This window comes from Choloepus didactylus, chromosome 6 (assembly GCF_015220235.1).
Source record: "Choloepus didactylus isolate mChoDid1 chromosome 6, mChoDid1.pri, whole genome shotgun sequence".
NCBI classification, from domain to species: domain Eukaryota; kingdom Metazoa; phylum Chordata; class Mammalia; order Pilosa; family Megalonychidae; genus Choloepus; species Choloepus didactylus.
Genome location: NC_051312.1, coordinates 150,116,270 through 150,130,899, shown reverse-complemented (window position 1 = coordinate 150,130,899; position 14,630 = coordinate 150,116,270). Strand labels below are relative to the sequence as shown.

At 40.9% G+C, this 14,630-nt stretch overlaps 1 protein-coding gene across 2 annotated transcripts in view; it reads left to right on the top strand.

Annotated features, from left to right (window-relative positions):
* Nucleotides 1-275: 275 nt before the first annotated feature.
* PRDM10 (PR/SET domain 10) overlaps nt 276-14,630 on the top strand; it is a 105,897-nt gene continuing 91,542 nt past the window's right edge. For both annotated transcript variants that reach the window (XM_037841957.1, XM_037841956.1), the window contains exon 1: nt 276-456. The gene's annotated coding sequence lies outside the window, so the exon portion shown is untranslated. The remainder of the gene's footprint in view (nt 457-14,630) is intronic.

The following is a 14,630-nucleotide window of genomic DNA, read 5'->3' as shown; positions in this document are numbered from 1 at the left end:
CCGCCACCCCCAGAGTCCGGCTCTCTGATTGGCTTAGCGCACAAACACCACCCAAGACCCGCGCTTTGATTGGGTTGTAAAAGAACAGCAGAACACGAAATAAAGAGGTCTTCAGTCATTGGGCCATTGCATGAATCTCCTTTTGGCTTCTCTGCCGACTGAAAAAACGTCTCAGGATCTTCGTCATGACTCTTAAATCTGGGCCTGTCAGTTTGCCCCGGCGTTACTCGTCTCCAGGGTTGACATGGGGTTTTCAGAGTTCAGCCAATCACATAACGTCTAGATCTGGTTGCCAGGCAGGTTATGCTAATAAGACCCCGCCCTTTGTGCTGCTCCCACTCTGCGGCGGGAAGAACCACCTGGAGGTGGCGGGGGGGGGGGGTTTGATTTCTATCACCCCTAGGGACAGAAGATCGGGGACCCGCTGATCTTCCAGCTCCCCTCACCCAACGTCGTGTAAGTACCGAAAGGATTAAGGGAACCGAATAAGCCAGGGTCCAGAGTACCTCGTCGACTGGGAGGGTGTTTCGTCTTTGCTTAGTCCCACCCAAAATGGCGCCCAGCTCTTTCCGCGTTTCAGAGCTCGGCCGGGGCCAACCGACCGCGGGCCCGGGTTGGGGGGGGTGGAATTGATGGTGGTGGTGGGGGGGAGAAATCCCGGCGGCACCGCCCGATGGTACAGTCCAGCCGGGGCTGGGACAAGGCACCTCACTCGGGGTGGGGGGTCAAACCATCTGCACCTTCGAAGGGGAAAGGGGCAAAGCCCTAAAGGAGCCCCTCCTGGCACCGCGGCCGGCCATGGCTTCGGCGCCTCCTCGCCCCCGTCTTCTCCGTAGCCGGCCTCCCCCTGCGACCACCCGGCGGCCGGCCCGCTCCCCCAGCCGCGCGCACTGCTCTCCCCTGCCCGCGTTGGTTGGGCCGGGACGGCCGTTGGGCGCCGGGCTCACTCCCTGCGGTTGGGCGGTTGGGCAGGCGCGCGGGCCATTCGCGCGGGCCCGGGCCGCTGGGGGACAGGGCTGCTGAGACATAGGGCCGCCGGGGAACGGGGCCGCCAGAGGACAGGGCCGCCGGGGTCAGGGCCACCGAGGGGCAGCGCGGGCGGGGCGGAGCCGGTCAGCCCCCGGGGGCGCCTACTTGGCCTTTGTGCGCCCGCGCACCCCCACCTGCCACCGGTCGTTGGTCCCTCTGCACCCCCTTGATGTGCGAGTGGGCAGCGCGGGTCGCGGGAGGCCTGCTTTAGGGTTATGGGCGGTGGCGGGTTTGGGGCCACCCCAGCGAGCCCGGTGTCCCGGGGTGCGCAGAGCGAGGACGAGGACGATGTGGCGGTTGGGGTGGCCGGTGGCCTGGCTTCTGCCAACCTGCGCCAAGCCCTGAGCCCCAGGCCTTGATAGGTGCCCACGGCCGAGCTTCGTCGTGAGCAGGTTGATGGTAGATGGTTTCCCAGCTGATCGCTAGCTTTCCTGCAGGCTTGTTAGATTGTAGCCAGGTACTGGATACTCTCCCAAGTAAAACCCCGTAGTCACTGCCTGCCCGCGAGGCCTAGAAATGCTGCACAGTTAAATTGTGTGTGCATGCCGTTTAGCCTTACTTGGTGCATTAGTTGGTTTTTAATCAGTTGTCAGTCAGTGTCCGTGTACTCTTAAGCACAAGGTGGGGGGCGGTTTTGGTTCTGTCATCCGGGATTAAGTGGGTGATGAGTCCTTCATTCTGCTCTTTCCACTTATTCAAATCTCGCCCAAGGATTTACCTACATTTTTTACCTACGTTGTAAACATGCCTTATCCACAGGCAATAAAAGACTTAAACACACCAAAACATCAGCAGACATTATCTTTGGCAATTGTAGTTTAGGTGATTTTTAACTTTTTATGCTGTTTCTGTATTTTCTACACCCAGTGTAGAAATCCCAGCGGTACCGGCCTGTGGTCACTGGAGAGTTTTCCCCTTTAAATTCAATTGTAGTTACCTTCATGGACAAAAAACAGGGATCACTCATAACTGTTTTCTGGCCTCTTTCTGACCTGTCCCCTTGTTTTTTTTTTATCACTCCATCTGTGTTGTAAGCTCTTCGAGGGCTGGAAGGTATAAGATACTGTACTTGTGCAGCTCCAATCCGCTCCACCCCCAACACTACGACGCCTTTCACATTGATGAGTGAGCGATACTTACTTGTTACTTTGAAACGGAGAAAAACAAAGATTTTTTTTTTTTTTTTTTTTTTTAATTAGCATTGGTTGGGAGCAAAGCAGAATTTAAATAGTAACTTCACTAGGTTTCCAGTTTTTACTTTGGACCAAGACATTTCTTTCACGTTCTTACTATTCCTTGAGCACCCACTCTTTCCTAAGCCCTATTTGTTTTGAAAGAGTGCTAAACTGATTTGTTTTTCCAAAGAAGCTACTATTTTTCTTATGTTTTCTAGCATGCACCACCACATGTTAATGTGTGTATTGAATATTGTGCATCTGCGTGTAATCTAGCCTGTGTTGTAGACAAAACAAAGTCCCTGTCCTTAAGAGTCCTGAAATGCTTTTTACTTAGAGATTATGGTGGTATTAAGGGATAGCATATCAATCCAATATAATTTTAAATAGATTGGCAATGTCCACTGCCCTGCGTTTATTTTTTTCTTCCTCTGGTTTTAATAATGCATGATCATTGTAGAAAACATAGAAAATATAGAAGCAGCATAAAAAGTAAAAGTCACCTAAAACACAATTGCCAGAGATAATCCTTGTTGATATTTTGGTGTGTTTCAAGTCTTTTTTTGAACATGTATAGAACATTTTTACAAACTTGATATCATAATGTGTGATGTAGTATCTAGTTTCTAAAATGTATATAGGCACCAAAGACTTCACTGATGATGTCATTTTCAGTAGTTTCTTCCATTATGTTGTGAGGTCATGAAATGCTCTGAACTAAATGAATTTCAATATTTTGATTCATTTTACTTTTTAACATGTAGTATAGTTAATAAGGATTGGTTTCTGAATGACAAGCAGAATTGATCAAAGCATTGTGAAGTACTGAGCTATACTTTTGATTTTATCAGTAACTACAATTTAAGCACTGGCAAATATTGGTAACTGCATAATAATTTGGTAAAAATAATGAGCTATTAAACATTCTGTCATTGCAATGTTCGAGTTGTTTAGTAAGTTTTTTTTAAAAATTGAATGCCAAGGTTCTTTGACCTATTACCACTAAAATAGGTAGTCTCTCCCAAAAAGAGTGTAAACACACACCCTGCCTGGAAGTTTGTATGTTTTTCGTAAGCAGAATTTACTGATTACTATTTAAATTTATTGTCGTCACCTTAATAGATTAGTAAATCAGAATTTGATTTGGTATCTAGAAAAAGCCAGTCAGTTAAGAAAAAGGAAATGTTTGCTACAACCAAATCCTTGGTAGAAGGTCCCAGCTCGATTTTTCTTGGTAGTAGGGGTAAGGGGTGGAAGGGGAGCTTTTTTGGACATAATTATTTCTGTGGTCATTTTTCTGGCCTGCACTGTTTACTCCTTCCCCTCCCTAAATCTGGCATCAAATCATTTACATTGTTTCACTGAACATCTGCTACAGTGTATCAGGCTTCAGTCTTTTTTTTTTTTTGTCAGTGTTAGAACGCTAGTTCAAGATTTGTCTAGAACATTCTGAACTGCTGCTTCTCCATTTGTTTCCTACAACCCCTTCTGCAACATTGCTGCTTCACTATTATCCTCAAACATTATTTCTGTTCCCTTTCCAAAATTCTTTGGTGGCTTCCCATTGCCTGTACCTGTGTAGATTTATAATTTGTTTAGGTTGTAGAAAGCACCAGAAAGTTAGTTCTATGTGGATAATTTGAAATGATTAAGGGAATTGGCACATGAGGAAATGGAGAGAGGAGGGAGTTTCTAGATAATCCCTAATCATAATTACAAGAGTAGAGAACAATTGCTATAAAATCAATACTATAGAACCGTTTATGAACCTGCAAACACATAGATTGCTAAATGCCTGCTATTGTTACTTATTTCTTAGTTGAGCCCTCATTTATTTCAAACAGAGCGTTGGAGTTCAAAGCTCCTTTTCTTTCCCTAGGTCCTTCACTTGCACAATATGGTTCTCTGTGGTTGGAATTCACGGCCTCTTACCTGCTGTGATCTGAGAAGTACTGTTCCTTAGATCTGTGCTGTCCATTTTGATAGCCATTAGCTCCCTGCGGCTACCAAGCACTTGAAAAATGGTCAGTGCGGTAGGAAAAAAGGACATACGATATCTCAATTTTAAATATATTGATTACATGTTAAAATGATAATGTTGAATATATTCGGTTATATAAAATGTATTACTAAATTTCATCTGTTTCTACTTTCTTAAACTGACTGCTAGGAAATTTAAAATGATTTAAAATTGCATTTGTGGCTTGCATGATGTTTATTGAACCATGCTGCCTTAGAGTTATTTTGATAGGGGTGGGGTGTTCCCAGGTAGCAATAAGGCATAATATATTAACTTTTGTTTTCTATAGTTTCAGCGAATATATTCTTCTAATGTGTGGATCTGTCTGATTTTTTTTTAGTGCTTATGCTAGCTCTTACAAAAGCACTCTTACTCTTTTGAAGATTACACTTAATCTCAAAACCACTTCCATGTGATTGAGTTGACTGTTATTGAATTAATATATTCAATTAATCATTTGAACTTAAAATAATAAAGTGACATAATCCATTTTGAAAAAGTTGAGCTAAGCATTATCAGCTGAATTGTCCAAAACTTGGTCTGCTACTTATTTATTGATTTTTAAAATTTAGCCTTTTGAAAGATGTAAGAAATATTTCTGGGAGAGATTTGAAATTGAGAAAATCAAGTTCACATTTTTTTTGTGGGTTTTTTTTTTTTTTTTCCTTGTCTCTGGGGTCAAAGGAACCTAGATTCCCAGCTCAGTTCAGCCTACTGGCTGTGACCTTGGGCAAGTTACCTAACTTCTGTAAGCCTTGGTTTTTTATTTTTTTGTTTGTTTGTTTTAATCATTTAACTAGTTTCTTAATTATTAATGAGAAGAAAAATAGTACCAACCTCATAGACTCAGTATTAAGGATGCTTGTTATACTTATCAGGATCTTATAAAATGCCTCAGTAACAGCACTTAGTAATAAATGGCTCAATAACTCTTCACCTATTTTTGGACCCTCTACTTTCATCCAAATGGCCCTCCCACTGGCCCTAAAATATTCTGAAATTTTTCTCTCCATGTTTTTACTTCTTCCTTTCCCAAATGGTGTGTTTGCTCCTCCACGTGTCCTCTCCGCCTCCCCAGGTCTGCCCTCTGAAATCCCATCCATCCTCCTAGAGCAGGGGTCAGCAAACTTTTTGGTAAAGAGTCAGTTAGTAAATATTTTTGTCTTTGCAGGCCTTGTGGTCTCTGTCACAGCCACTCATCTCTGCCTCTGTACCATGAAAGTGTGGCTGTGTTCCAGTAAAACTTTAGTTATGGACACTGAAATTTGAATTCATGTAATTTTCATGTGTCACAAAATCTTCTTTTGAGTTTTTTCAACCATTTTAAAATGTAAAAACCATTCTTAGCTCATAGCCCCTAGTCAGGCAGAATTGATGGACCATGGTTTGCCCACCCTTGTATTAGAGCAAGCTGAAATCATACATTCCTTGTTGAAGGCTTGTTGACCATCTTATTTGAAAGCGATTCTTCTTGTCTTTGAATGTCCTGCAGGGGTTTTACACTGCATCCTCATAGTAGTAGTATTTATTAAGCGTTTACTGTGTGTCCTACTCCAGTTTGTGGCTGGCCAGATTATAAATTCCCAGAAGCTCATCTAGATTGTGGTACAGAAGAGTGCCTTTTACTTACTGGACTCTAACATGTTTTGAGGAATATATGAATTAATATATTTAGTTAGGAATTCATTCCCAGTGATTTCTGATGCCTCCCCCCTTTTTTCCAAAATTCTTTTTGCTTGCATTAGCATTTTCTTATAGCACTTTTGAAGATTTTGAGGCCAATTTATCGGGGATTATTGTCAGGCTTACTACACTGATTACAATGAGGCAACCTCATTGTAAGATCCTCCTGATAATGGGATAACTAAAGCCCCTTTGATTATGCATTGCTGTGTTTGACTGATGTTTAAAGTGTCTTTTCCAAGGCACCTGTTTACATTTAATCCTTCATGTGTGACATTGACTGGACAGTGTTATAATTGTTTTACAACTGAGGAAATGGAGTATACTAGAGTGGTGAGGGAGCTGAGGCTAGGAGCAGGTGTCTGGGTTCTGAACTCCAGGCTGTGGTTGGGATATTGGTGAGGTTTCAGTCTCCTAGTCATCATTTTTCTCCTCCTTTATTCTTTTCCTCTTAAAGTCAAGGAATTGAAAGTTATTCTAGATTTTCAGTACTTCATAATTTGATAAATGTTACGACCTACAATCAAGTAGATATTTATGTGGCATGCAAGTTTTCTCAAGTACCTTATACTCATTAGAGTTAGATATTACATAATTATAAAACGGTAATTCTAGAATTAAGACTAAATTACAAAGTAGCAATTGTGCTTTGGTGAACTTGGTTTCCTTAAAAATTTTTAATTAAAAAAGCTTATGCTCATATTTATATGTACTTATTCCAACCTCTAGGCATCACCAAAAAATTTATAACCTTTAATATATCTTAAAAATAATTTCTTTTTCAGATTCATGGTTTTCAACAGTTATAAACTATAGCAGATATATTTTAAGTCTAATAAAATATGTGCAAGACCTTTACAGAAAATAACTTCAAAAATTTTGTTGGGTGACTGTAAATAAGACCTAAATAAATGGAGAGAGACAGTGATCAAGGACTGGAAGATTCGGTTTTGTAAAGGTGTCAGTTCTCTGGAAGCTGATTAATAGATTTAATATGATCCCAGTAAATTTTTAAAAACTAGATTGGACAAGCTGATTATGAAGCTTTTACCAGAGCCCAAGAATAGGCAAGGCTCTCCTGAAAATGAGAAAGAAGTTGGAACAACTTCTGCTATTAGAGATCAAGAAGTATTCTAGAGCTATAATAATTAAAAGTGTGATATTGGCACTGGGATAGACTCTTAGATCAATGGAACACAATAATGCATCTAGCAATGGCCTCACACATATTCAGACACTTGATTTATGACATGCGGGGCATGGCTGATCAGAAAAGAAGGGAGAGACTTTCTATTAAATGGTGCTGGGGTAATTGGCCATCCATATAGAAAAATTAAATTGGCCCCTGCCTCACACCATACACAAAATCAATTTCAGATGGATTAAAAACCTAACTATGAAAAAATAGTAAAGCTTTTAGAAGTTAATTTAGGGGAATATGTTCATGACCTCAGTATAGAGAAGGGTTTCCTGAATAAGACAGTACAGGCACTTTAGAAAAGGAGAAATCCAAATGGCTAATAAACATATGTCAAGATGTTCAACCATGTTAATAATCAACCATGTTATTAACCATGTTAATAATCAACCACAAGGTCATACTACCACATTCTCCTAAATTAAAGTTGGCAATGTTTGGCATTATCTGGAAAGTAAAAATTTTGTATACTCTAAAACCTACCTACTCCACTGCTAGAGAAATGTGTGCACAGGAGAAGAACAGAAAAATTATTTGGAGGAATTTATTTTTATGATATTGGACTCAGTTAATATTTGTGGGCTGCTATATTTCTGTTCTCTGCACCTAGGGAGCTATTTTTGGAACAATGGTGAATAAATATTACATATATTTCCCTATCTGCTGAGTATTTTAATAAAATTTTCCAGCTAATCTCTTCTTCAGTTCCTAAAACAATGCTAGTCACATTATAGGTACTTAATAAATATGGTTGTGTGTTTTTATAATTATTTGAATTTTTACAATGGGTACCCTTCACTATGGCTTTTTAGCTATCTTAACTCTGGCTATTGAGTTATTTGCTCAGTTAAATCTGCTTGTGGGTTTGGTAAATTACAGCCTCCTCTGATTCCCTTGAGACCAAGTCTAGCCTAGTGATTGCATCATGTGTAGGATGCCAGGAAGACAGAAGCAGATCAAACTGTCCTTGGGTTCTGGTAACTTGGCCTAGGATAAAAGCTGTTAGAGCAGAGAAGAGGGAAAAAAAAAGTTGAAGTTCTGTAGTAAAAGGCTTCTGGGTTTAAAGCCCACTCATTGGCTCTGTGACCATAGAGAAGTGATCATTCTTGGGTGTTGTGAAGACTCAGCCTGAGAGTTTGATAGCTCACAATGCTTGGCTCTGCTGGCCCTCTGTAAATGGCAGTAGCTATAGTTGTTACTATCCTGTTGGTTGTTTAACTAAGTATTATTGAATTTCCACATGTATCTTTTTAATCAGATTGACTATGATTATGTTGATTTTTAAAATAAAGAGCTGCATCTGTTAAAGGATCTTAATTTTGTGGTTTCTTTAACTCCACTGGCTTTACAAATGACTCCAACATATTTTAGCACAGCAAAATGAAATGGTCCTGTTGAGCATTTGCAAAGAGTACATGTGGTTAAGGTTGCTAGAGAGGAGATGCCCCTATTTTGTCTCTCCATGTGGCAGATAAATGCTAATACATATTTTAAAATTCTGTCAATTTTATGTTGAATACTATGTATCTTCTAGTAAGATAACATCCTTAAGAGAGAACCCTGGCCTATGGTTGAGATATTCTCATCGATTTTATAATAAAGTGCATTAAAATGTCTTAATTGAGAATAAGATTTTTCTGGATAAAACACCTTCCTGATCTAACACTTACCCCATGGTATCATAATTTAAATAATTAACATTTTATACCATTATACTATGTTGTAATGAGCATTATTCCACTCTGTTTTAACAATGAGCCTGCCAGACCACTGGTATTATTCCAATTGTCGAAATACATTTTACTTGCCTTTATATCTAATATTTTCCCACCACTCTGTAGTGAGAAAACTCTTTAGGAGATGTTCAGGCTTGTAGAATACAATGCTAATAACTAGACCAGAGAATGCTGGGCTAGCTATGTTGGTTTTATTGACATGGAAGATGTTGAAATTTGGTAGATTCCAGCTCTTAATTATTACCTAATTATTGAGTTTTTATGAGGGCAATCACTGCCTCACTAGCATTCAGTATTTCATCTGTTGTTCAACATCTTGTGGATGAAATGCTTGTTTTTGACCACTCTGTGTTTCACATTTAACTTTGCAAACAAGGGGCTAGGTGAGAGGAACGAGAATCTGAAAGTAAACAACAGATGAGTCCCACACTGTCTGTTCACAGGGAGAGTGAATTTGGTAGAAAGGAAATCACTTTAAACCAGTATCAATTTTCTTCTTAGTCCTGGATCGGTGTCACGTTTTAGTCTATTTGAACAAAAGACTTTGTATTTTTCAGGAGTTGAGGTAGAGCAAACAGCAAGTTATACTGTTTTCTTTTGAATCATATACATAGTGTTAAATTATGAAAATTGCACTCTAGAATAATTTTCCTCAAACGAGTTTAATAGTGAAAGCCCTTTTTTTCCAGTTAAATCATTTTAAAGCACTTAAACATTTATCGAGGAAACAGCTTACCATTTAAGCTCATTGCCTTTTTATGTTATCCAGCATTTATCCTAACAACTTGGGTTTGTGATTGTTGAGTCATAGTTACCATCCAGAACCATCTGTGAGGAAGGCTCACAGGGCCTTGGAAGACCCACCTGAAAGTCTCCTATCAGTTCCTGCAATTGCTAACTCCACAAAAGGGCCTCAGATATGTAGGCCAGATAGCCTGGGGCGTGCAGGTGTACCTGGGTCACAGATTGTCTCATCAGGGAATGCTGCTATTCAGTATGGTCTAGTCGCTGTAATTCGCTTAGCCATAGTCGAAAAGCAAGTCTCTGTGCTCGACGCTATTTGTTATTTGCAGCCATCTTTCAGTCTTCCTGTTTCTCATAAATCTGTGTTTACTGTATTTACTCTCATAAATCTGTATTTACGTACAAAACTCATTTCAGATATTCCCAATAAGTGTTATCATGTGATGAAGGGAGGCTAGAAAGGGAAATGCCCATGAGAGTTGTCTGGTTGGCAAGGAAGCCCACCTATATCAATGCCCCCCACCAGCTTTTTTCAGAATTTTTAGACGTAAATACCACAAATGTTTTAGGGAAGTTGGTTGAGTTGTGTATTTTGAAGAAAGGTGCAAGGATTCTGGCTAACGTTTTTGTTTAGCAATGAAAAAATATTTTTTAAGATGGTGGCTTTGAGCCCTGGACATTTATGTAAGAATATTTATTAATATCACTTAACTGGTTGGAGTAAGAATTCAGAGCACTTTATCTTTCCCTGGTGCTTACTAAAGGCAGGTCTTGGCTTTGTGATAATGAGACTCTTGTATCACTTCTAGAACGATTCTCCAAAAAGCATCACTCCCATGAGAAAATATTTTTCTTTCCCTGTGCAGGAGTTGGCAGGATCTGGCCAGGTGTCAGGAACCTCTGGGGAGGTGTAGAAACACAGATTCTTGTCACCACCCTCCTCCTCCTGCCCCCTAAATGACCTAATCAGAATCTCCGGGAATCTGTTTTCACCCAGCTTCCTCAATGATTCTGGTAAAACCAGTTCATGAACTTTGGGGACTGTGGGCCAACCAAATGACATTTAAATTCCCCAACTTTCACTTGAAGTCTTATGGGCCCAACTAATCGCCGTTCAAGACTCTTCTCCCTCATAGTTACTAGTCCCTGAACACGCCTTCCATTTCCCCTGCCTTGGGACCTTTCTCAAGCTGTTTTCCTGAGAAATGCCCCCATTATTTGTCTAGGAGCCAGCATGCCAGGCTTCCTAGGACAGCCGAAAGACCACTTTGATTTTTTTTTCCTCTGCATCCTGCCCCCTGGAATCAGTTTCTCCAGGTTTAAGGCTCTTGATGGTTATTGCCAAATTGCTTCCTAGAAAGTTTGCTTCTATTTAAACCTATATTTTCACTTTTTTGAAAAACCGCTGTACTGAGGTAAAATTCACATATTTTACAATCTACTCATTTAAAGTGTAGTCAGTGGCTTTTAGTATAGTCACAGAGTTGTGTAACTATCCCCAGAGTCAATTTTAGAATGTTTCATCACCCTGACAAGAAACCCCATATCCCTTAATCACCACCCCCATTCCCCATTCCCTACCCAGCTCTAGGCTACGATGAGTCTACTTTCTGTCTCCATATTGCCCATTCTGCCTAGTTCATATCATGGAATCATACAATATTGGTCTTTTGTGACTGGACTCTTTCACTTAGCATGTTTTCAAGGTTCATCCATGTTACAGCATGTATCTGTATTTCCTTCCTTTTTATTGCCGAATACTATTTTATTATATGCATATACCACATTTTATTTATCCATTCATCAGGTGATGGACATTTAGGCTGTTTCTACTTTTTGGCTATTATGAACAATGCTCCTATGAACATTTGTGTACATGTTTCAGTGTGGATATATGTTTTCATTTTTATTCATTTCCCTAGGAGTGGAATTGCTGGGTCACATGGTAATTCTGTGCTTTTTTTTCCTTTTGAGGAACTGCCAAGCTGTTTTCCGAAGCAGCTATACCATTTTACGCTCCCACCAACAGCATAACAGGGTTCCAGTTTCTCCACATCCTTCTCAACACTTGTCACAAGGATTAAATGAGTTAGATTAAATTAAATGCCTATAAAGTTCTTAGCACAGTGTATGGCCCTAGTAAGCTTTAGCTAAAAATTAGCTGTTAACATTGTATTACCATGGTTCTCTATTTTTGTTTAACGCATGCAACACTTCTGCAAGAAAGAGTTTATTATCCTCCTCTTGCACGTGAAGAAATGGAAGCTCAGAGTTGAATTGCCAAGGCCAAGCATCTAGGAAGCAGCCAGCCTGGGGATTGAACCCAGCCCTCTGGCGCCAGGTCATATGGTTTCCACCAAGCAACAAGTCATGTTCGTGGACGGAAGCGACTCTTTAAATGGTTGCAATAAAATATTTCAGATTCTTTGTTGTTATATCAGAATTTTGGATGAAATGATGAGGATTAAAATACACTACAAAAATGAGCATGATAGAAACCAGCATATCATTATCAAGGACAGTTTTGCACAGTTGGTTGACATGGCATTAACGGTGTTGCCTAGTGTTATATCTGGAGCTCTCCAAATGATAAAAGTTACAAGACGATGATTTTGCTTGAATAGTGGCCACAGAAGCCATGTTCAACTGTTCTTCTGTAGAACCATAGGCTCTAAGTGTTTTTTTTTTTTTAGCAAGACAAACACTGGCTGTTTGGACTGTTGGAGATATTTAAAATCTGTGTGATTTGAATTGTTAAGTGTATTCTGCTTCCACAATAGCGGTTAATAACCTGTAGTGTTTATTTCATTTGGCTGCACTTATTCTTTTTAATCCTAGAATAGTATGAATTTTTAGGTGCATTCATAATTATAATAATAACCACAACTACTACAGCAATTACCACTTTTGAGTGTTTCCTATGTGCCAGGTATGGTGCTAAGCAGTTCACAGTGTTTTTCATTTGCACAGTTGATTTCATAGCTCCACCTGAGATCTCTGCCTGTTATTGTGTTGTTCTCATCTTAGAGATGAGGGAATGAAGGCGTAGAGAAGTCAAGTAACTTGCCCCAGGGCCTGTAGTGAGTAGTTGGCAGCTGAAGAGTCTGATTCCAGGCCACCTGACTCTGGAGCTCTGCTGCCTTCCATCAAAGTCCATGCAGAGGTAGCCAGGAGTGAGGGAGGAGGAAGTTTGGTAAGTCGTAGGCTACTTGAAGGTCATGTTAAGGCACTGGGTATTACACAGAACTGACCACAGGCCTGTTACAGGCGGAAGCCCCCTGTGAAAGCTCCTGTTAATGAATGCAGGCTGGAGGCACTGGGTGAGCAGGTCTAGTCCTGACTTCGCCATGTCACCCTGAGCCTGATGTATTACCACTGTGTGCTCAACTCCTCCTGTACAATGGGGATGTTAAGATCTAAACTGACCTTCCAGAGTTGCTGTGGGATTGACTCAGGGCCACGGAGAGGAAAGCCTTCCAGAAACTATAAAGTAGAGGCGTACATTAAGATATTAACGTTGGGTTATAAGAATTGGACTTTTCAAATAATTTCTTTTCATAGCTTCTTTGGCTTATCAGGTATTCTTGGCATTTCTAAGGACTGATTTTGATTTTGATTTTGTACACTTTGGGAGCAGCTGGGCCCCATAAACCTTTGCTGTTTTACAGTTAGCGCGAGTTAAGTTCCTTGGGAATATTGTGATTGGCTAGTTTTTTGTAGTACTTGATAAAGTCATGTATAATTTGCTCCCCCCCCACAGTACTTTTTTCTTTCCTGTTCATTAAACTTCGGTTATCAACATTTTTATTGTATGTCTACTTAGTGTCTTAACCGTGGAAGCAGTTGTGTACCATTATTTTTAATGGTGATACATTTTTTTATTTATGAGAATGCTTCCTAAGAGGGTTTTCTGTTAAGTAACAAATTACCCTCCTAAGGTAGGAAAAGACCATAGATGCATTCATTCTAGAAAGTTTGTTGATAGCCTTCTGTGCCAGGCACAGTTCTAAGTGCCACAGATGCTCTGCCATTAGGCCAGGTGAGCTGCGTTCCAGCAGGGGGACAGACAGTGCACACATATATAAACTACTGAACTGATGACAAATGCTTTGCAGAGTATTGAAGGAGAGTGATGTGAGAGAGGTGATCAGGAGATGCCTGCTGAGGGGGTAGCATTGACCTTAAGATCTGAATAATAAGAAGTGGGTAAGCACTGGAAAATGTTGGCAGAAAGCATTCCAGGCAGAGGATACAGCTATTGCAAAGCCCTGAAGGCTGAAATGCACCCAGGGATGTACATAGCTCACAAAGAAAGGGAGACCCAGAGAGAACTGGGGCAGTACAACCTTCAGCAATCAAGCCTGAGACAACGTCCAGCAAATGAGATCATGAAGAAATTGCCGGAGAGAGCAGGAAAACCAGGAATGTGTGTTATGAAATCAAGAGAAGAAGGGGTTTTAAAGATGGCATGGATGTTGCAGGGAGGCCAAGCAGGATGAGAACAGTTGAGTGAGCACTGGATTTGGCAGCAGAAAATTAAAACCAGCCCTTAGGGAAGCGATGGGAATTGGAGCCTGACTGGGGTGAGCTGAGGAGGGAATGTGAGATGAGGATGTGGAGACCATGGACAACTCTGAAGTTTCTGTTTTGTATGTGAGAAAGAGCAGGCAAGTATAGTGGGAGGAAAGCAGGCCAGTGTGTTCAAGGGAAAGTTTTGTTTAATGTAAACCTTTTACTGAAATACAGGATACATCCAGAATAGTGCACACTTTTTACTTTTAATAAAGGTAGGCAGTTTGTTTGTTTGGTGATGCATATGTTCTGGGAGGGAGGGAGGGAGGAACTGAGGCCGCAGAAGGGACAGGGCTGGAGCTCCTGAGTCCACGTGGTGGAGTGGAGAGGCTGCTCGTGGGCAGGACTGGGAACACTTCTTCCAGTCATGAGAGTGTGGGAATGGGGTGCGTGTGGGTAGATGAGGACGAAGTTGAGGGTCAGCTGCCTGCTGGGTCCGGTTTTCTCAGTGAAGTGTGAGGCAGGGTCAGCAG